The 23,943-nt window shown below is 35.7% G+C and overlaps 1 protein-coding gene across 1 annotated transcript in view; it reads left to right on the top strand.

Moving 5' to 3' along the window:
• Window positions 1-15: 15 nt before the first annotated feature.
• Window positions 16-23,943, top strand: part of LOC113937823 (WD repeat containing planar cell polarity effector) — a 435,562-nt gene continuing 411,634 nt past the window's right edge. Inside the window, exon 1 of the mRNA XM_027622691.1 lies at window positions 16-595. The gene's annotated coding sequence lies outside the window, so the exon portion shown is untranslated. The remainder of the gene's footprint in view (window positions 596-23,943) is intronic.

The following is a 23,943-nucleotide window of genomic DNA, read 5'->3' on the forward strand; positions in this document are numbered from 1 at the left end:
CTCTTCGCCATTGCAAAGTAGTCCCTGAGGGCGGGCCGCTGTGATTGGAGGACAGCGATGAGCAGAAGATTTATGCTTAGAGGGAAAGAGCCGTCTGTTGGCGCCCAGTAATTGGTGGGAGGGGAGGCATGTGGAACTCGAGGGAGGAGATACAGACCCTTTAGCTACATCACCCACTCGTGCGCTAGTGAGACTATCTTACCCCAAGGGTAAACGTGGGAGGTGAAGAGACCTTCCGCTGCGTAAAAGCGGCTCGACCCGGAAACAAAGTCTTTTTAAAAACTATTCACACTCTGGAGGAGCGGGCGGAATTGACGTGTCGCGAAGACTGGAAGGCTTCTCAAGTTGCTAAGCGACGAGGCGGGAGTGCGCGCGCACGCCCGAGCCGCTGGGGAGTTATCTGAGGGATTTGTGGCTGTTGCAGCTCCTAGGCAGAAGAGACCGAGCAAGCGCGCCCCAGCCTGCCGGGTCCTCCTTCCTAGTTGCCAGGGGGACCCTCCACTTTGGGTAGTGTCCGGTGACGAGCTGAGCAGCTTGCGGGGACGCGCCTGTGAGGCGGCCAGGAGCCGCGCGTCTTCCCCACTCCAAAAGGCAGGTGAGCCCGGGCCCGAGGGCAAGGGTTTTTCTGTTAACCTTAGGGTCTGGAATGCGGTTGTGCGCCGTCCGGCGTTGCTTTTATCTACCCGGGTGCTGACCTACTGGGTGGGTGCCCGCAGTCTCGCCGGTCCCTACTCAGCGCTGTTAGGGCAATAGCATTCTGGAGGGTGTAGTGCCCTGAAGTTCTCGCCCTCCTCCCTTCTGTAAGATGCAGCTCTTTCAGAGTTAAATAAAAAATAGTGAGCGCTTGCCTTCCTGGAGCTCACAGTTCACGGATCTAACTTTTTCTTAAGACCTCCGGGAATGTTGACAGTTTTGCCCATTCGTTTTTGGAAGCTGCTGTATAAACCATCTTGACCTTGAAATTATGCCATACCTGTATTTCTAAGTGTGGCAGCTGTATGGGAGACACTGGTTGTTTCAGGCAGAATCTCAACTGGTAAAACAAGAGGTTTTCATTTAAAATTAATGCTGCCCACGAGAGTTGTAGTCTCCTTGAAACCTTGTTTGATGTGGATATTGAAAGGAAGATGTGGTGTTTTGGAATAGACTATCTGTAAAGAAAGTGAGTGCAGTATCTATATTAGATAACATTGCTGTAACTTCTAGTTTGTCTCTATCACTGGTAATTGAACGCCAAGTGGTATCGTTCAGTTTTACTCTCTTGAGGTAGACTCTTTTGGAGGGTTTGCTATTATGGGAAAGAATATAACACCTTTCCAATCTTTTTATCAATAGCATTTATCATAACTGAATGATTCTGTCTTCCTTGAATCACCTTATTCACTTGTTAATCGTATACTTTCTTGGTTTTCCTCTTAGTCGCTGGTTGCCCCTTTCAGTTCCTCGAACGTTCTTTTTTACCTCTGACTTAACATTGGAGTGCCTTTGTCCTTCTGTCTACACTTAATCCCTAAGTGATATAAGTTAGGAGTTGCATGTTACAAATGTCAAATGCATGATTACGTCTATGTCAGAAAGCTCCCAAATTTGTGTCTTGTCCTGAATTCCAGATTCTATCTCAAACTACTTCTTCGTTATTTCCCCATGATTTTCTAAATGCATCATTTTCACTATTTTACAGTGTTTTCTACTGAACAATCATATATAGAGGTAAAACACCACACCCTTTGATACAGATAAAATGACCTGGAATTTCTCCAGTTTTAAGATGTTTGTTGTGGATGGGATTATGAGATTTCAAATGGTAGAGTAGTAAAGAGCTGTGATTAGTTAGATGAAGACCGATTAGTTAGATGAAGACCAGCTTAATAAACTGGCTAGGAAAATGTAGGGCAAGGGCCTTAGGATGTGGCACCCTATTAGGCTGTGGGAAATTAGAAATTAGTATGACACAATTACTGCCTTTTTAGAGCCCTCATATTAGCAGGGAATACAACTATGTAAACCCGTAATGATAACATGGTATGACCTGGTTGGTAGTAATAAAGAGTTAGTAACTCTAGGGTGCCAAGACTTTTCAAAGGAGGTGCTGCCTTGAATGAATGAAGACAAATGGATGTTTTTGCCAGGCAGCTAAGGTAGGAGGTAGAACCACATTTGCAGTGTTGGGTTGGCAGTAAGGCAATTTGCAACCATACATGCTTTAAGTTCCTGATTTTTTTTTAAACTAAAACTCTAGAACTATATTACTCAAGACTGTAGCTATGAATCATGTGGCTATTAAATTTAAATTAATTAAAATTAAATAAAATAAATAAAATTAAAAATCCAGTTCCTCAGTCACACTATCTATATTTCAAGTGTTCAATAACCACATGGGACAGATTATCAAACATTTTCATTATCACAGAAAGTTCTTTTCACAGCTGCTAGAACTTAGTGGAAGCAAGGCGTCACCCAGAGCAGGCACAGCTGCAACATATCTTTGTGGGGGCGTTTCTTTTGCCCTGGGTGTACAATGGAGTGCATAGCTGTTTGTGATACTGACTGCACAGGAAGGGTAAGGTCAGAGGCAAGAAAGAAACCCAGTTCTAGTCTTGACCATTGCCTTTGTATTTTGGAAGAACTTACTTTAACAGTCTTGGTGTACCTTTTTGAACAAATGTTTCCAAACATTGCATTGTCCTGGATCTTGAGCCAGACTTTGCATCAGCGAGCCCAGAAAGGGTTGAGAAAGCAGAGGTCATTGCCTGGGTGATACCACACAACATCTGTCTGCTGCTCTCTACTGTTTTGGAATACCTTTGTTCCTGCCACATTTAAACTGATGGAAGAGCCTATAACACATGTAGAGCCTATAACACATATTGAAATAGAATGGCAGGTTCGGACCTTACCAGTAATGGGGATTAGGAGGGAAAGGAGCCTCACTGGGGTATCTGTATACTTTAATGTGTACAACAAGTCCATGTTCTTATGTGCTTCTAATGAATTGTCATATGTTGTGTTTGGATATATTTGTGTTCTTTATCTTTTTTATGAGTTCTTCCTATTAAATATCTAGCTGGTTTATAATTTTTAATATTTTCAGTTTGGATGAAACAAACATGCTTTTTGTAAATCAAATTTCACCACAGTTGTCATTTCTAAGGAAGGGGAAAAATAGAGATACAATTGGACAGTGGCCTAAGTGTGCTTTAAATATATGGGTGGGTGGAGAAAATATTGGGTATTCATTTTATTATTTGTTCAACTGTACTCAACCACTCAGTTTAACAAAGAATATTACCAGTCCCTTCCCAGAGATCTTATGTTGACACACGTGCACATACACTCACTCTTGTGTGTATAGATACATTTTGTAATTATAAAAAAGTCACGAGTTGTTAAATAATAAAAAAATCAACTAATGCTTTTTCTTATCCCCTACTAACTAGACATGTTAGTTTTATGTTACTGCTGATGGCTTTTAAATGTAAAAAAAAAAAAATACTGGTGTATAAGTGCAGACATATCTACATTTTGTCATAAATATGTCCAAAGACATAAAATTATGCCCATGTTTGAAGAAATTAAGATACAAAAAGGATGCAATGGATCAATTTATGGCTCATAAGAGGTGAGGAAGAGTGGGAAGAGCTAGACCTTGGACAGTAGGTAGAAGTATGCGCAGAGCAGGGACAGGAGAGTAGGCCAAAAAGAAAGCAATTGAATGTGAAGAATTAATACTGAAGTGAAGGGGAGGAAAAAAAAAATCTCACCAAGCACACTCATTTGCGTTTTATGTCTTACACGTTAGCCAACCTACTTGCTGTTGCTAAAACATGTCCTTTGATTTTATGCCTCCATATTTGATATGTGCTTTTTACTTAACTGGAGTCTTATCCTCTGTTTCTGCCTGTTAAAAAATCCGTTCCACCGGGTTCTTTATAAATCTTTGGCCGTTATGAAGCCTTTCTCCCCCCCACCCCCCTTTTTAAAAAAGTATCACAGAAAATTTAAAACATAAACAAATGAAGAGATAGTGGTATAATTTTCTCAGCCCATCATCCAGCTTTAACAATTATTAAGAGTTTATCAATCTTTTTAAATATGCAAGCAGCCAAGGTCCAGTCAGCGGGGAAGGCCAAGCAAATCTGGGGAAGCGCCTAAACTGGGTCTGTCAGACCTTTGTATAGACAACTGCAGAAGCCACAATCCAATAAGGGCAGGGCAGCTAAGGGCTCAGATCCTTCAGGAATAAAGGCTCTGGTTACACCAATAGGCAAACAAACAATACAGATCAGCCAAAATGCTGGCTAAAAGTGAGGGAAATTGGTGATAAAGGAAGGAGATATATATCCAAAATGGCTGTGAAAATTAATAGAGGGCAACATCAGTTAAGTGGAATCAGGAGGATAGAAGGGGAGGCTAGACGGGGTAAATATACCACTCAACATCAATTACAGGAAGAATTGTCAGTTATAGACCCCTGCAGAGAATCGTCAAAAGGAATGAATCATCCAGTACAGGCTTCAACTGGTAAAGATGTATATGGTGTCTCCTACGAGAAATCAAATACCCCTGCAAATCAATTTCCCCAATGGATGGACTCTAAACAACTCTTCCCAATTTCCTCAAATAATGTTCCCTTCCTTTTTTTTTTTTTTTGAGTTGCCATAGCTTGCATGCCCCAAAGTATAATTCTCTGTTACCCCTGAATAAACCCATTTTTGCTGGCAAGAAAAAGAATGCCTTTTTGCTTCTCTGCCCCCCCAACATTTTCAAACATACAGAAAAGCTGTATAGTGAATAACCCTTTATAGTAGTCTGAGTTTAGTTAGGAGACAGATCTCTGCTGGTTTTGAAAATTTAATATGATGAAATGTTAACTAGAACAAGGAGGTGGTTATACTAAAAGGCGTAAAAGAGCTCTGAGTCTAAGGGTTCTAGAAGTAGCAGATGTTAAAGAACAGCTAATATTTCTAGGATGAGGCAGAAGAAGAGGGCCCTTTTTCCCAGAGCCTGTATGGAGACCTGTTCAGAAAAGGCATGTGTACTATTGCTACGTGGTCTAGAAAAGTGCCCACTGTCAGTGGGGAGGCTGGAGCCACAGCCACAGCTGGAACTTGTCTCCTCAGCAAGGCTTTTGGGCTCTCATGCTGAATAATAACGATAATAATAATGATAATATAATAGTAATAATAATGATAATGATGATGGAGACCTGAATTCAGAAGGCAAGTGTCTCTTTGCTGCTTTCACATTACAGGGTCACTCCATTGTCCTCTCTAAAGCTGGCAAAGGAAAAATGTTTCTAGTGTCACAAAGCAGGATGAAGAAAAGTAGATTTGGAGTGGAGGGATAGTAAATTGATAACTGGCACACCCCTATACCCACCACCTAATTTCTACAGTTGTTAGCGTTTTGTTATATTTACTTTATCATGTATTTATACATCTCTCCATCCACATGAAGCCTTTTTTGATTCCTCAGTCTGTTGATCATGCTTTGTTTTAAATTTTGAGTTTTAAAATTATCTACAAAACTAATCTATGGTAGGGAAAAAAATCACTAATAGTGGTTCCCTCTAGGTGGGAGTTGGGGTGGAGATTGCGAATGGGCAAGAAGGAACTTTTTAGGTGACAGTATAATGTTCTAAATCTTGATGGGGTTTGGATTACAGAGTGTAAGCATTTGTAAAATCTGCAGTTGAGACACTTAAGATTTGTACATTTCATATTTGTAAAATTTCCTCTAAAAAAGCTAAAAACTGTTAAGCTTCAGCTAATGATAGGTATGCTGAAGTATTTAGGTGTGAAACATACTTAAGCCTGCAACTTTCTTTGAAATACATTAGGGGGCACCTGGCTGGCTCAGTTGGTGGAGCATGGGACTCTTGATCCCGGGGTTGTGAGTTCGAGCCCCATGTTGGGTGTAGAGATTACTTGAAAATAAAATCTTAAAAAAAAAAGATAGATGATGGATGTAAAGAGGGTTGAATAGTTAGGTCCATAAAAAATTAAAATATAGATAAAGCAAATATAGGTACAGGAAATGCTGTGTAGTAAAATGTTAATTATAGAAGTTAAGTGGTAATCACTGTGCAATGTTCTCAACTTTTCTGTGTCAGTTATTAGACTGGTAATTTCTTTGAATTTAGAGACTGCATCTTATACATCTATGTATGCCGCATAGAACACGACATGTTGTCTTCCTCACAGTAGGTACAAGAGAAATATCTTTATAATTGCTGTTACAAGACTAATAATCTTGGCTTAATGGACCTGATCAGTTTCAAACTTTTCTAGCTAAGCAGAAATTTTGTAAGTGCAAATTATATTGGAAAATGATTGGAAGAACTTGTGAAATACGGAGCATAGCTGAAATTTCACAGATGTCATTTGCACTTTAATAAAAATTTATATATCAATTTTTGGTAAATAGCTTATTCATTTGAGTACCAAATCATTTAGCTAAATTATCAGGATTAATCTATAGGCAGAATTAAGAACAGTTCTGATTATAAAATATGTATGTTGGAAAATTATTTTTTTATTTCAATATGATGTATTATCTAGTGTGCTTGGTTTGCTTGGAGAATATAGTTGGCTCCATCTAAGTGAAACTACTGAGAACTGTAGTTGGAGGCCCAGAAAATGGGCATATGTTACTCTTATGGGTTTCATAACCTTGAGGCAGGCCTAAGAATTTATGTTACAAAATGCTTATTTTAAGATAGAAAGTTGCAAACTGTCCCCAAAAGATGAGCTTGACTGGGTAAGGATGGCCCTCCATAACATTGTTTCTAAACCTAAGTCCCCTGTTCCCTTTTTACATTTCAGTGTCTTAGTTCCCAAGTCTGGTTTTGTAATACCCTCTTATATTTGGTTAAATTTAATTTTAAAGAAACATGGCACATAGGAATTTACTTATTTATAGATCAATTTAATATATAGCCCCTGAAAATGAATCAAGTTTTCATGACTTACAGCTGGTATTTGTTATGTGATGTCTTCTTGGTCTAATTCATATAAAAAGGACTCAAAATTAAGGGAGATGTTACTTTCCTAGGCCCTCATAAGTTTAATCATATTGTTTTACATTTTACAAAAAACATATAGATAGTGAATATGTATAATATTACATAGGTATAATCCTGAGGTAGAGTGAATATTATTCTCATTTTTATAGTTTAAGAAACTCAATTTCAAAGGTTGTGATTTGTTCCAGTTCTTCTAGCCATGTCTAGAAAACAGATCTTCTTACTTTAAGAAAACAAATTACATATCCCCTCATACATTTAAAAATGAACATTTAAAAGGTATTATGTTTATACAGTTGTAAAGGTTGTAATTTCCAATGTATTATGAGTATTGGTTTTTCTTTTTTTTTTAAAAGATTTTATTTATTTGACAGAGACACGGTGAAAGAGGGAACATAAGCAGGGGGAGTGGGAGAGGGAGAAGCAGGCTTCCCGCAGAGCAGGGAGCCCGATGTGGGGCTCGATCCCAGGACTCTGGGATCATGACCTGAGCCGAAGGCAGACGCTTAACGACTGAGCCACCCAGGCGCCCCTATGAGTATTGATTTTTTAAACAAAACTGTTAGATCATTCTTTCAAAAGCATGCAGTGGAATCTAAATATCCTCCTACCCTCATCCACTTAAAAAATACATCAATATCTCTTGTTTGACAGTTAAAAGTTGAGGTTTCTATACATTGCTAATCTCAAACTTCCAGTACACTTCACTGACATAATTTTATCTTACTTTAATGGATTTTAATGCTAAGAAGGCTTTTTATGATCATACTGTCAGTTTTTTATCACAAAAATATGAATATAAGTTGAAACTAACTTTTGTTTTTTTAATTTGTTACCTGTGGCTGTAAATAAAATAAACCTTTTATCATTACAGTTCTTAATAGCATACAATTTATCAAAACAAATGTTACAAATTTAGATATTTATTAAAAATTAAAAGTAAAAATTTAATGGTTTTATCTCAATGGTTGGGACTTTTCTTCCCTGATTAATTTATATACATGTGGATGAATATTACTTGTGGTTAGAATGAGACTGGATTCTGTTTCAAATTTATTCCTGTTTAGATTTATAGATGTAAGTGCTTAGAAACCTATTCACAAAAATAAGAAGATGGGAATTATTTGAACTCCTTCCATGTTATTTGCAAAACAAAATCACATGGTGGTCTGTTATCAGAAACTGTTTTCAGTGATGTAACTCATTTAGGCCATTTCTTTAATTTGGCTGAAAACAAAAAATTGAAAACCACCTGACTTCCAAAAGGATTTATTACCTATTAGTCATTCAAAGCTTTACTAAAATTTGTCTAAAACTATACAGTCCCTCTTTGATTTAGAGTTACCTTGATTAATTTAATATGCTCTGAAAGTGTTCGGAAAATTTGACATAGGATTTCATTATGACCTTCCCCAAACAATATTTTTAATTAAATGCTTTCATTTTACCATATGCTTTAAATCTATTTAGACATGTCAAAGACTTGAGGTGGTTTATTTGCCTGTTGAATTTTCAGTTTTGGATAAAATAATGCCATGGAGCCTAATTGGTGAAGCCCAGTCAAATAAGATTGACTTACTTTAAAAAAAAAAAAAGACTTCATTTTAAATTAAATTAATGTGTTAATACCCATTTTGAGGAATACTATAAAAACCACTGAGAAATAAGTTATGGATTGCATTTGAAAGAGATTATTAGGGGTGCCTGGGTGGCTCAGTTGTTAAGCGTCTGCCTTTGGCTCAGGTCATGATCCCAGGGTCCTGGGATCAGGGCTCCCTGCTCCGCGGGAAGCCTGTGTTCCCTCTCTTGCTGTGTCTCTCTCTATCAAATAAATAAATAAAATTTTTTTTTAAAAAGAAAGATTATTAAACCAATAAAGTGAAGGTTAAAATGATGCAGAGATAAAATATTGTCTAAAATGACTTCTTAAAATCACAATAATGCTATTTCTCATTGCTTAATTTATAATAAAGTGATATAAAGTGGACCTAAATGATAAATGATTTATGAAGTAAGGAATATGATAAAAGGTATGGTATTCCTTCAGTAAATGGGTATTAAAGGTTTTGAGCTGCAGAGTACTTAAGAATCATGTATACAGATTAGAAGTAAATACAGGAATTTTGTTAGACTTCTTACACTCAACCAATCACTTCAAAATCAGACTTTTCCAATGTACTTAATGAAGAAAGTGAATTACTAAAAAGAGTTGGTCTGGCAACTAGCATATAATTTTAAATTTTGGTAATAGAAACTAGAAAATAACATTTTCTAAGATCAAGATTGACTGTAATTGGAATAAATACTTTATTGTGTAATTCGCTTAAAAAATGTGGTTTCCATTAAATTCCTACCAAAGATTGGGCATAGAGTGCCAGGATGGCTCTCATGGCGTGGCACACAGCATGCTCCCTCTCCTTTCTTCCTTCTCTCTGGGAGCAAAACAGATTGATCTCCTTTTCTCTTATAGAGTAGGTGTGCATATTCTCCAAACCTAGCTTCTAAGTTTATAAAAAATTTCTCCCATGATCCTACCACATGAATTCTACTAACCGCTAAGAGGAAAAGGTATTTCCCCTGTTGTTATTTTTAAAATCTCATGATTTCTGTCCTCGATTTATAGTGAATTTTTGAAGGGAGAGTTTTCAAAACCACAAATCTCACTGCAGTCCTACAGTGGAATAGGACATCTCCATATTCCAAGTAGGCCATAGACATGTATACCTTCCCCCTTCCCGCCCCACCTTCCAGTCCAAATACAAAGTCAGCTCTATGGTAGTTCGTGGGCCTTTCCTCTCTAAGTCAGATGAAGAAACACTCATTAGCACTGATTAGTTTATAAATTACCTTTCACAGGTAATGTAATATGTTGCAAGAGAGGATTTTTGTTCTGGTGGGCATATTAGCCCATTTCCAATTATACTAATAATAAGGTTGTCTTCTCTGCTTTCTTGAAGAACCATCTCTGGTAAAAATATCAAGTAGCACAATATGTCATTGCAATTTCATTGTGATTTTGAATTTCCCGGTGGTTTCTGAATTCCTCATAAGCTTTCACTTTTGTTAAGACAACAAACAATAAAGCATTAATCTGTTATGTTAGATTTGAAGATTTTTAAATGTTTTTTCTCAGCTCGGCATTATTTAGGTAATGTTTAATTCAAATGATAAAAAATATTTGAAATATCATTCTAACAACATCCACCAGAGCTATTGAAGGAGCATTAAGTTTCATATCCCTAAAATTGAATGTTGGCTCTTGATACTGTAGGTATTTTGGAGCTTACAAGATTTTATACTTACACAGTATGAAATTATTTAAACTCATTAATTTTATTTATAGCATATGTAAAATTGGTATGATTCTGCCTAAAAATCATTCATTTTAATATTTTTTTTAATGAACTACAATTAAGGTTCTTTATATAACAATTTTGTTATAATCTGATTCTATTTCATTGAAACCAGCAAAGTAATATTTAGGGAGTAATCTTAAGATACCTTTGTTGTTGGTTTAAATATCTGCATGTTTAGAAATAGGTGTTTTACATACCATCTGTGTAATTAATAAAGAGCCATGGTAGATAATAGTGTAATTAAAAACAGGATCTTTTATTTTTACTTTTTTATTTTTTAAAGATTTTATTTCTTTGCGAGACAGAGCAAGAGAGCACAAGGGGGGAGTGGCAGAGGGAGAGAGAGAAGCAGGCTCCCTGCTGAGCAGATCCCAGGACCCTGGGATCATGACCAAGCCTGAGGCAGATGCTTAACCAACTGAGCCACCCAGGCATCCCCAAAACAGGATCTTTTAAAAAGCAAGATTAAGACTTGTGAAATAAATCAGATACCAAATTATTATAAAGTTTTTTTTTTAAGATTTACCATCTTAGCTATTTTTAAGTATAATGTTCAGTGGTTTTAAATATCTTCATAATTTTTGGCAGCCATCATCATCTTCCATCCCCATAACACTTTTTGTCTTGTAAAGCTGAAATTCAATATTTATTAAACAATAACTCTCCATTTTCCCCTCTCCCCAGCCCATGGCAACCACTATTACAATTTCTGTCTTTGTGATTTTGACTACAAGCACCCCACATAAGTGGAATCACATAGTTTTTTACTTTTTGTAACTGGTTTATTTCACTAAGCATAATGTCCTCAAGGTTCATCCATGTTGTGACATACTCAGAATTTTCTTCTTTTTAAAGGTGGGCTAATATACCACTCACTGTAGGTGTAAGCCACATTGTGCTTATCCATTCATCAGTTGATGGACACAGGTTGCTTCCAAGTTTTAGCTACTGTGATTAGTGTTGCTATAAACATGGGTGTACAAATACCTTTTTGAGACCCAGCTTTCAGTTCTTTTAGGTAAATACTCAGAAGTGGAATTGCTGGATCATATGGTAATTGTTTTTAATTTTTCAAGAAACTACCATTTTGCTTTCCATTTACAGCTGTTCCATTTTAGATTCCTACCAACATTGCACGAGGGTTCTGATTTCGCCACATCCTTGCCAACATATATTTTCTGTTTTTTTGATAGTAGCCATCCTAGTGGGTATAAGATTATACTTTATTGTAGTTGTGATTTGCATTTTCCTAATGACTAGTGATTTGAGGATCTTTTCATATGCTTATTGACCATTCATATATTTTCTTTGGAGAAATGTCTACTAAAGTCTTTTTTTGAATTGGATTTCTTTTTTAAGACCTTCTTTTTTTTTAAGTAATCTTTATACCCAGCATGGGCCTTGAACTCACAAGCCCAAGACCAAGAGTCACATGCTCTACCAGCTTAGCCAGCCAGGTGCCCTGTTTGTTTTTGTTTTTGTTGAGCTTTAGAATTTGTAGATTCTAGATGGTAATCTCTTACCAGATATATGATTTGCAAATATTTTCACACATTTTGTGGGTTGCCATTTACTCTGTGTATAGTGTCTCTTTTTTTCTTAGTAGTTTTTTTTCTTACAACCTTTTCAAGTAATTGTGGATGTTTATTTTTAATACTAAATTAAAATTACACCAATAGTAGTTTCTCAAAGGTCATTTGCAAAATGGAACCTGAAACAATATCATTGAATATTTCCTATTCGATTACATAAAAAAATCTGTAGACCTTTCTTGCACATTAAATGGCTCTTGTACCAATGCATGACTTTTTAGGTAATTCATTGTTTCACTAAGGATAGTGTCTTTTGGTGCATAAGATTTTAAAATTTTCATGTAGTCCCATTTGTCTATTTTTTCTTTTGTTACTTGGACCTTTGGTGTCATATCCAAGAAATCATCACCAAATCTAATGTCACAAAGCTTTTGTCCTATGTATTCTTTTAGGAATTTTATTGTTGGGGTGCTCGGTGGCTTAGTTGGTTAAGCATCTATCTTCAGCTCAGGTCATGATCCCAGGGTCCTGGAATCGAGTCCCACACCAGGTTCCCTGCTCAGCAGGAAGTCTACTTCTCCCTCTTTCTCTGCCCCTCCTCTGGCTTATGCTCTCTCTCACTCACTCTCTCAAGTAAATAAATAAAATCTTAAAAAAAAAAAAGAATTTTATTGTTGTAGGTCTTACACTTAGGTCCTTGATCTGTTTTGACTTAATTTTTATATGAGATGTAAAGTAAGGTTCCAGCTTCATTTTTTTTTTTTTTTTTGCCTGTGCATATCCAGTTTTGCCAGCATCATTTGTTGAAAAGACTCCTTTTCCCATTGAATTGTCTTAGCACCCCTGTCAAAAGTCATTTGATCATATATGTCAGGGTTTATTCTGGGCCTTCTATTCCATTGGTCTATATATCTGTCTTTATGCCAATACCACACTGTTTTAATTACTGTAGCTTTGTAGTAAGTTTTGAAATGAAGTGTGAGGCCTCCAGTTTTGTGTTCTCTCTCTCTCCAATTATTTTGGCTCTTTGGAGTCCCTAGAGATTGCATATGAATTTTAAGATGAGTCTTTCTGTTTTGGCACAATATGTCATTAGGATTGCGTTGAATCTGTAGATTGCTTTGGGATGTATTGACATTTTAACTAATTAAATCTTCCAGTCTGTGGACGTGGGATGTGTTCCCATTTATTCATGTTGTCTTTAATTTCTTTCAGCAGTGTTTCGTAGTTTTCACTGAACAAGTCTTTCACCTCCTTGGTTAAGTTAATTCTTAAGTACTTTATTGTTCTTGATGCTGTTGTAAATGGAATTGATTTTATAATTTCCTTTTCAGATTGTTCATTGTTGGTGTATGGAAATGCAACTGATGTTTGTTAACTTTGTATTCTGTTAATTTGTTGGTATTCTGACAGCTGTTTTGTGGAGTCTTAGGGTTTCTAAATATAAAAAATATAAAATCATTTTACTTCTTCCTTTCCCATTTGTATGCCCCTTTTTTTTTTTTTTGCCTAATTGCTTTAAGTACAACTTCTAGTACTATGTCGAATAGAAACGGTGAAAAGTAGGCATGTTGCCTTGTTCTTGAAGTTAGAGGGAAAGCTCTAAGATCCTCTAAGCTTCTAAGTCTTTCACCATTGAGTATGATGTTTGCTATGGATTTTTCACATATGGCTTTTATATTATGTTGAGGTAGTTTTCTTCTATTTTTAATTTGTTGAGTGTTATGAAAAGATGTTGAACTTTGTAAACTGCTTTTTTCTCCATCAATTGAGATGATCATGTGCTTTTTTTTTCTTCATGTGTTGATTGTGTATTACATTGATTTTCATTTGTTGAACCATCCTTACATTAATCCACTTGGTCATGGTGTTATCTTCTTAATATGCTGCTGAATTCTGTTTGCTACTATTTTGTTGAGTATTTTTACATCAGTGTTCATAAGAGATATTGATCTGTAATTTTCTTAGAGTGTCTTTGCCTGGCTTTGGTATCAGTGTTATGCTGGCCTCCTAGAATGAGTTAGAAAGTATTCCCTTTCCTTCAATTTTTTGGATAAGTTTGAGAAGAATTGATTCAGTTTTCTTTAAAGGTTTGGTACAATTTACCTGTGACAGCTGCAGGACTTTTCTTTATTGGGAGATTTTTATTACCGATTGAATCTCCTTTCTAGTTATAGATTTCTTATAGATTTCTATTAACATTTTCTTTTTCTTCATGATTTAGTCTTGGTAGGTTTTGTGTTTCTATGAATTTCTCCACTTCATCTACATTGTCCAGTTCTTTGGCGTATAGTCGTTCATTGTATATAGTCGTTCATTGTAGTTTCTTTCTTTTCTTTTTTTAAAGGATCTTTTTTTTTAAGATTTTTTATTTATTTATTTGACAGAGCGAGACACAGCGAGAGAGGGAACACAAGCAGGGGGAGTGGGTGAGGGAGAAGGAGGCCTCCTGCTGAGCAGGGAGCCGGATGCCAGGCTTGATCCCAGGACCCCGGGACCATGACCCGAGCCAAAGGCAGACACCTAATGAGTGAGCCACCCGGGCGCCCCAGTATTTTCTTATAATACCTTTAATTTCTGTAGAATTAGTAGTAATGTCCTTCCTTTCTTTTCTGATTTTGATTTTTGAGTAATTTGAGTCTTCTCTCCTTTTTTCTTAGTCTGTCTAGTTTAAAAGTTTGTCAATTTGGTTGATCTTTTCAAAGAATCAACTTTTTGTTTCATTGATTTTCTCTGCTATTCTATTCTTTATTAATTTATCTCTGGTTTAATCTTTATTATTTACGTCTTTCTGCTAGATTTGGATAGTTTGTTCTCCTTTTTCTGGTTCCTTGAGTTGTAAAGTTAAGTTGTTGATTTGGTATCTTTTTTTTTTTTTAAATGTACACATGTTTAGCTGTAATTTCCCCTTTAGCATTGGTTTTGCTATGTTCCATAATTTTTTGCATGTTGTTGTTTTTATTTTTTTCTAAGTATTTTCTAACTTCTATTGTGGTTTCTTTTTTGAAATATTGTTTACAAGTATATTCTTTAATTTCCACAATTTTTTTAATGTTTTAGTTTGATTTCTGTTATTGATTTCTAACTTTTTGTTGTGGCCAGAGATTAGAGTTTGTATGATATCTTTTTAAATATGTTGAGACTTAATTTGTGGCACAATATATGGTGTGTTCTGGAAAATATCCATGTGCACTTGAGAAGAATGTGTGTGCCACTGTTTTTGGTTAGAGTGTTCTAAAATGTCTGTTAGCTCTAGTTTGGTTTATTTTATTAAGTGGTCTATTTCCTTAGTTATCTTTGGCCTGGCAGTTCTATCCATTATTGTGAATTGAGTATTGAAGTCTCCAGCTATATTATAGAGCTGTCTATTTCTCTCTTAAATTCTGTCATTTTTTCCTTCATACATTTTGAGCATTTTATGTCTTTGGGTCTTAAGTGCATCTCCTGAGGACAGCATGCAGTTGGGGCATATATTTTTACCCATTCTTTTAACTTCTGTCTTTTGTTTGGAAAGTTTAATACATTAAAATATGGAGTAGTTACTGAAAAGGAGGGACTTTTGTCATTGTGCTATTTGTTTTCTATATGTCCTGTAGACTTTTGGACCCTCATTTCCTTCATTGCTGTCTTCTTTTATGTTTAGTTGATTTTTTTTTTTTTGTAGTAAAATGTTAAATTACTTTCTCATTTTCTTTTGTGTATATAGTATAGTTAACTTCTTTGTGGTTACCATGCAGAATACATCTTACATCCTAAAGTCATAACATTCTAATTTGAACTTATACTGGTTTAACTTTAGAAACATACAAAAACTCTATTCCTTTACAGCTTTAGCCTCACCCTTTTGGTTGTTGATGTCACATTGTGTACCCCCAAACAGAAATAGTTCTTCTAAATGCATTAGTTTCTTAAATTATATAGAAAACATCATTTGGAGTTACAAACCTAAGTTACAGTAATACTAGTTTTTATACTAATTGCTTTTATTTCTTTAAATGAATTAGTCTCTTAAATCATGTAGAAAACAAAAAGTGCAGTTACAGAACGTTGTTATGTAATACTGGCTTTTATAATTGCTTGTGTATTTACCTTTATTGACATCTTTATTTCTCCATATGGCTTTAAATTGCTGTCTAGTGTCTTTTTTTTTCTTTTTGTTCCCGAGCCTCAGTAAATTTCATTGTTCTATTTTCAAGTTCACTGATTCTTTTTTCTCCATGCTTAGGTTGGCCTTTGAATCCATCTAGTGAATTTTTCATTATAGTTACTGTACTTTTCATCTCCATAATTTATTTTTGGTTTATTTTAGGTTTTCTGTTTCTTCATTGATATTTCCATTTTGTTCACACATCATTTTCTTGACTTCCTCTACATCTTTCTTTGGTTCTTTGGGCATGTTTAAGACAGTTGTTTTAAAGCCTTTTGTCTAGTATATCTGCCATTACGTCTTTCAGGGACAGTTTCTCTTAGTTTTTTCCATTGAATGGGCCATACTTCCCTGTTTCTTTGTATGCCTTGTAATTTTTTTTTTTTTTGTGGAACACTAGACATTTGAATCTAATAATATGGTAACTCTGGAAATTGAATTCTCTGCTTTCCCCAGGGTTTGCTGCTATTGTTTAAATATAGGCTGCATCTATGCTGAGATAAGACTGAAGTATAAACTTAATGTCTGCTCAGGTCTCTTGTGAGCCTTTCTCTGGGCATGCATGGTCACTTTCTAATTTTCCTTGTATGTTTAGTGTTTTTGATGTTCTACTCTTTAATACCTGGCTCCCCAAAGAGGAAAAAAGCAAAAAATGAAGAGGGAAAAAATTGGGCACTGGCCCTTTAAATCCTTGAGAGGTCAGTTCAGCAGAGGGGATGGGGCTTGCAACAATGAAGGGGGTGTACAACAAGAATGGCTGCCTTTTTGCACTCTGAGCAGAAGTAGTAATCAGTTATCACTATTTGAAGGACAGAGTTCTTTTTTTTGTATTTTCTTTTTTTAAAGATTTTTTTATTTATTTGAGAGAGAGTGAGAGAGAGAGCACATGAGAGGGGGAGGGTCAGAGGGAGAAGCAGACTCCCCGCTGAGCAGGGAGCCCAATGCGGGACTCAATCCTGGGACTCCAGGAACATGACCTGAGCCAAAGGCAGTTGCTTAACCAACTGAGCCACCCAGGCGCCCAGGACAGAGTTCTTTTAATTCCGCCTATGTCCAGGAGGCTATGAGCAAGCTGCTGTAGGAACACAAGCACAGCTGTCCACTGGCTGCTACTGTGCTGAAAGTTGAAATTGACTAAAGCTAACAAATTTGCCCATTCAGGTCTTCTGGAAATTGCAAGTTTTCGTCTGACTCCAGACATCCAAAATAGTTACATATGACAGATTCTGCCAGTGTAATTATTGCCTAGGTAGGGAGACAGATTCCTGGTGTTTCTCCTACTCTACCATCTTCCCAGAGTTGTCTACACATAAATATTTTTTTAAATTGAAGGATTATGCAGATCTAAATAGTTACTAGTTGACTTAGCTACTAAAAAAAGTTTGGGCTGTACTCTTTTTTAAATGCAAGGATAGTATTAAGGTATCTTGGAAATTATTTGGTTTAGGTGACATGCAAAACAGTTTTTGCAGGTATTCTTAAATGGCTTCTAAAGTGAATACAGAGTTTTTAATTTGTTTTAAAAGATTTTATTTATTTATTTGAGAGGGAGAGAGAGAGAAAGCACATGTGTGAGCCCAAAGAGCAGGGGGAGGGGCAGAGGGAGAGAGACAAGCAGACTCCCCACTGAGTGCAGAGCCAACTTGGGGCTCAGTCCCAGGACCCTGAAATCATGACCTGAGCCAGAGTAAGATGCTCAGCCACCCAGGCACCCCCAGAGTATTTTAAAAATGATTATTACATTCACTTTGGCAGATCTTAAACACTGCAATTCCAAAATCAACTTTAGTTGTAGAATAAATAAAAGTGCTTGTAATTTAAGTTAAAATTGTAGTCACAATGGGAGCTGCTTTATTACTGTTTTTTATATTTTATACATATACAATTTACACACATCCCAGCATAGCTATAAAATATATATTTTTAAAAGTATTTTTTAAAAGATTTTATTTGTCAGAGAGAGAGAGAGAGAGAGCACAAGCAGGGGGACTGGCAGGCAGAGGGAGAAGCAGGCTTCCCACCAAGCAGGGGGCCTGATGTGGGACTCAATCCCAGGACCCTGGGATCATGACCTGAGCTGAAGGCAGACGCTTAACCGACTGAGCCACCCAGGTGTCCCTAACTATAAAATATTTGATTAGATTTTCAGGAATGGTGAAGTACAGGATATTTTAACAGGAGGAAAGTTATGGTCATGTGATTATCATATAATCAAGTTGCTGTGAGTGGTCAAGAGGTAGAATTGACTGGACTCAGTTGCTAGGACCTCCTCTTAATTTCATGTAAAACAAGATAAAATATATCAGGATTCTTTGTGATAAGTGCTTGTTTCCAGTTCTATGAGGTACCTAACCTTGAGATTTTTTTCTTTTAAGTAGATGTAATAGAATTTATTGGTTTAAACTGCCTAGCTGTGTGATCTTGAACAAGTTTTTTGGTCTCTTTTAAGCCTCAGTTTATTAATAAAGGGAGGATAATAACACAAAAATGAACATAAAGCCTGGAAATGTGATGTAATAGTCCCACTCCTATAGAGAGCCATTTCAAAAATCAGGAGATGCACAAGAATGTTCATAAGTTTCTAAGAGCAAAACTCTACCCATTTGCCCATCAGTAGGAGAATGAATGAATATATTGAAAATGAATGGACCATAACTACATACACCAACGTGGATAGATATCAAAAATACAATGTTGAGTGAAAACAAATCACATAATATATACTGTATGACCCTATTTTTATAAAATTTAAAAATGTGCAAAAATCCTATTTAGGGTTTCATACACATCTGGTAAAACCATATAGAACAACAGAGGAATGATTAATTCAGAAGTTATGATAGTGGATAGTGGCTTCTTTGATGGGGAGTGGGAGAGGGTGGGTGTACTGTGGTCTTCAAAGTATTGGTAATCTGCCTCTTAAGATGTATGGGTACATGGGTATTTGTTTATTTTATTCTTTTGTATGTTTTTAATATTACATATTTAAAATATATACATCTGATCACATTTGTATGATACCTTATAAAAAATACATAATGCTTAGAGCTTTTTCTTTTATTATGAAGTAACACCTTTGAAAAAGATTTAAGTCTCTCATAAATCTTCTACCCTAATAGACAAATTTACATTTCTGTAAATCCCATTCAGATTTTCAAGGGTAGATTTAAATTATCATCCTGCCATTTGTTTTGTTTGTCCTGTATTTTTGTTTTTTTAAAGATTTTATTTACTTGAGAGAGAGAGAGAGCGAGAGAGAGCATGAGAGCAGGGTAAGGGACAGAGGGAGAAGCAGACTCCCCACGGAGCAGGGAGCCCTATGTGGGACTCAGTCCTGGGACTCCAGGATCATGACTTGAGCTGAAGGCAGCCGCTTAACTGACTGCACCACCCAGGCGCCCTGTGCCATATATTCTTTGTTCTCTCTCTTCCCTCCTTTTCTTCCTTCTTTTTGATTAATTGAAATTTTTTATGGTTCCATTTTATCTCTTTTGTTGACTTATTAGTGATAAGAGTTTTATTTATGTGACTGCTTCGGGGTTAATAGCATACCTCCATTTCTCATATCTACCTTAAATTGGTGTTATACCACTTCACTTACAGTATAAGAATATTCAGTAAGTTACTTGCATTTTTCCCTTCCTGGCCATTGTGCTTTAGTTGTTATATGTTTTATTTCTGCGTAAGTTTGAGTCACATACTATGTTGTTATTTTTGTTTAAAGAATTACCTTTTAAGGAGATTTAAATAATGAGAAAAATATCTAACATTTACTCATGTAGTTACCCTTTTTAGTACTTTCATTGTATAGATCCATATTTCTAGTATGACATGATTTTTTTTCTACCTAAAAGATTTTCTTTAAAATATTTATTATAGCACAAAGTGGATGGTGAAAAATGTTCTCAGCTTTGTATGTCTGAAAAACTCCTTGTTTTACCTTTTATTTTGAAAGATATTTTCACTGGGTATAAAGTTCTAGGTTGACAGTTTTTTCTTTCAGTACTTTAGAGATGGTGTCTTTTCCATTTGCCTTGTTTCTGATGTCATCTGCTGTCATCTTTATCTTTCTTTTTGTATGTGTCTATTTTATTCTTTATCACTGGTTTTGAATAATATTATTATGGTATGCCTTGGTTTAGTTTTTTTCATGTTTCTTATGCTTGGGTTCTTTGAAATTCTTGGATTGGTGAATTTATAGTTTTCAACAAATTTGGGAAAATTTGGTTATTATTTCTTCAAATATTTTGTCTGCTTATCCCCCATCCTGCCACTATTTTGAGGATGCAAATTATTTGTAGAGTAGGCTGATTGAAATAGTCCCACTGCTTACTGATGTTCTGTTCATTTTTTAAATTACTGCTTCCTTCTAGGTTTCATTTTGTAAAGTTTTTATTTCTGTTTCTTCTAGGTCACTATTTTCTTTTCTTTTTCTTCTTTTTTGTTTTGGTTACCTGTAATCTAATGTTGATTCCATCCATTGTACTTTTCATCTCACATATTGTAGTTTTCATCTGTAGAAGTTTGATTTGGGTCTTTTTCATAGCTTTCATGTCTGCTAAGTTTTTGGAATCTATGAAATAGATTATAATAATTGTTTTAATATTCTAGTCTCTTAATTGTCAGAGATGATTTGGTTTAGATTGATTTTTCTTCTTATTTTGGATCATATTTTTATGGTTCTTTGGATACTTGGTGATTTTGTATTGCATGCCAGATGCTATAAATATTATCTTTTGGGGTGTTGGATAGATTTATTTCTCTATAAATAATTTTGAACTTTATTCTGGGATGCAGTTATGTTATTTGGAAACAGTTTGATCTGTCAGGACTTGCTTTTAAGATTTATTAGGTAGAACTGAGTAGTGTTCAGCCTAGGGCTAATCTTCATTCCTGAGGCAAGACTTTGGTAAACAAGACTTTTCTGGATACTCTATACAATTACTGTAAATTACGAAGTTTTTCTGACAGGCTGGTGGGAGCAGGCACTATTCTTAGCCCCATATGAGTGCCAAGCACTATTATCTTTAATCATTCCTGGTCTTTCTTTCCCTGGTCTTGTGAAATTTTCTTATATGCATATACTGTCAGTAATTGGTTGAATTCTCAAGGGGACCCTGTGAAGATCTCTGTAGTTCTCCCTCTATGTGGCTGTCTCCTCTCCAGAGAATTTTAACCGTCTTGTCCTCCCCAGTCTTCCAGCACTGTCTCCTCAACCCAAGTTTTTCCTGGGCTCCTCCTGATTTCCCCTGTTCTGTATCATACCTTCTCTCTCTGAACACAGCTTCAGTATGCCTACCAGTTTTGTTTTTAGTTCCTACTTACTTTTTGGTAAACAAGAACTTTTTCTTGCAAGCTCAGCTATTTTTTTCTTCCTATGGGCCAAGTGTTTTGCTGGTTTCTCCATGTTTGCCTTGTTCTTGATGGGAGCTGTTGAAAATGGTGGGTGCTTTTCTTGAGAGGTTTGGCCTCACCTACAACCAAAAGCTGGTCCTTGGTACAGCCAGGAGAGCCCCTTGGAGACTGATACTCCCACAGGAGGCTCCATCAGCCTTAGGCACTGGGATGGATTGGATTATTTTCTAAGTGGAAGAACATTCTACTCCTCCAGTTTAACCTTTCCTTGCAAACTAAAATGGGGAAATCACTTTCCAAACAGACAAGCTCAAGGAGAATAAAAAATATCCTCTACTAGGTAGCCTGACAGTACCTACATTAGTCAGTGTTTGGATAAGAACAAGCCCTTCAAGGGGTATTGGAACCCTTCTTTGGACCTTAATTGATTTTTATGTTTATTCTGCTTTTAATTCTTTGTGGAAAAGTGATTTGTAGTGCAAAGTGGTTTTCCATGTTATAGGCACTGTATTATGAAATACCTTTCTTATCAAAAGGTCATTTTTGCTTGTTTTGACATTTTTTATTTCTGATCCAGCCTGTTTATTTTTATTTTTCATTTTATTTTTCTTGTTTTTACAATTTTTGTTCCTCTTATTTCTCCTGCTTTACCAACCTTCCCCACCATCATCTATCAGAGGAATGGGAAGGAATAGGGACATTTGGTTTATTCTTTTTTTTTTTTTTTTTAATTTTCCAAACCAGTTGGCTGGATATCTTCAGAAAAGTCACCATTTCCCTGGTGAGTTTGTTATATAAGGTGGAGCCTCCTTAGTTATAAATCTGACCCCTAAGAAACTGGGCTATGTTTATTACTAAGGATTAAGGCCATCTTGGCCTGGTTGTCCCTTTAGGGTCTGTGCTGTTTTCCACCCCTGATGACCAGGGTGATCCTGGCTCATGAACAGCGCAGCTCCTTACAGAGGTACCCTGTTGTGTAAGACAGTTCTTTAGAATAGTGGTGACTAAAATCTCTTTTGGTAAAATGAGGTTGTTAAACAATTTACATAATTTACATAATAAATCAAGAACTTGGAGATTCAAAGGATATCGGCATGGGTTTGTTCTTTTTTTATTATTTTATTATTTATTATTATTACTTTTTTTCATCATGATAAGTGTGGTCTTTAATTCCTCTCTCCTATTTCACCCATGCCCCTCACCCACCTGTCCCCATGGCAATCATCACTCTGTTCTCCTGAGTTAAGAGTCTGTTTCTTGGTTTGTCTCTCTCTCTCTCTTTTTTTCTTTTGCTTGTTTTGTATCTTAAATTCCATGTTTAAGTGAGATCATATGGTGTTTATTTTTCTCTGAATTATTTTATTTAGCATTATACTCTATAGCTCTATCCATGTTGTTGCAAATGCCAAGATTTCATTCTTTTTTATGGCTGACTAATATTCCATTGACTATATATCCCCCCTCTTCTTTATCCATTTATCTATACTTAGGCTGCTTTCATAGTTTGGCTATTGTAAATAATGCTGCAATAAATATAGGGATGCATGTATCCCTTTGAATTAGTGTTTTTAAATTTTGGGGGTAAATACCCAATAGTGCGATTACTGGATCATAGAGTAGTTCCATTTTTAACTTTTTGAGGAATTTCCATACTGTTTTCCACAGTGGCTTTACCAGTTTGCACTCCTACTAACTGTACACAAGGGTTCCTTTTTCTCCACATCCTCTCTAACACTTGTTGTTTCTTGTGTTTTTGATTTTAGGCATTCTGACAGGTATGAGGTGATACCTGATTGTAGTTTTGATTTTCATTTCCCTGATGATGAGTGATGTTGAATATCTTTTCTTGTGCCTATTGGCCATCTGTATGTCTTCTTTGGAGAAATGTCTGTTCATATTTTTTGCCCATTTTTTCATTGAATATTTGTCTTTTGGGTATTGAGTTGTATCAGTTCTTTATATATTTTGGATACTAACCTTTTATCAGATATATCATTTGCAAATATTTTCTCCCATTCAGTATATCGTCCTTTAGTTTTGTTAATTGTTTCCTTTACTGTACTTTCTTTTTGGTAAATATGAACTTTTTCTTGAAAGCTCAGCTCTTTTTAAATATCTTTTAAAAAAAATAATTTGAATTTGCTGAAGAATTGTAAGAATAATGTAAGAACTTCTGAGACCTCTCATCTATATTTACCAATTAACATCTAGTTATATTTGCTTTATTACACTTGTTCTCTCTCTTTACTTTCCCTCCAGATGTTTTTTCTGAACCATTTGATATTAAGTTGCAGACATCATGCTTTTTTTTTTACTCCAATATTCTTCAGTGAATGTTTTCTAAGAATAAGGACGTTCTTTCCCATAACCAACAAAATATAAAATTCAGAAAATTTAACATGATTGTATACTCTCCTGTAGGAAAAAACTCTGTCTTCTTCCTAGGTTTCTCCTTCGCTATTCATACAGAACACTTCACTTCTGACACTTCTGGTCATCCAATGTATGGGGATTTTTCGTACACCAAAT

The sequence above is a fragment of the Zalophus californianus genome, chromosome 8 (genome assembly GCF_009762305.2).
Source record: "Zalophus californianus isolate mZalCal1 chromosome 8, mZalCal1.pri.v2, whole genome shotgun sequence".
Classification (NCBI taxonomy): Eukaryota; Metazoa; Chordata; class Mammalia; order Carnivora; family Otariidae; genus Zalophus; species Zalophus californianus.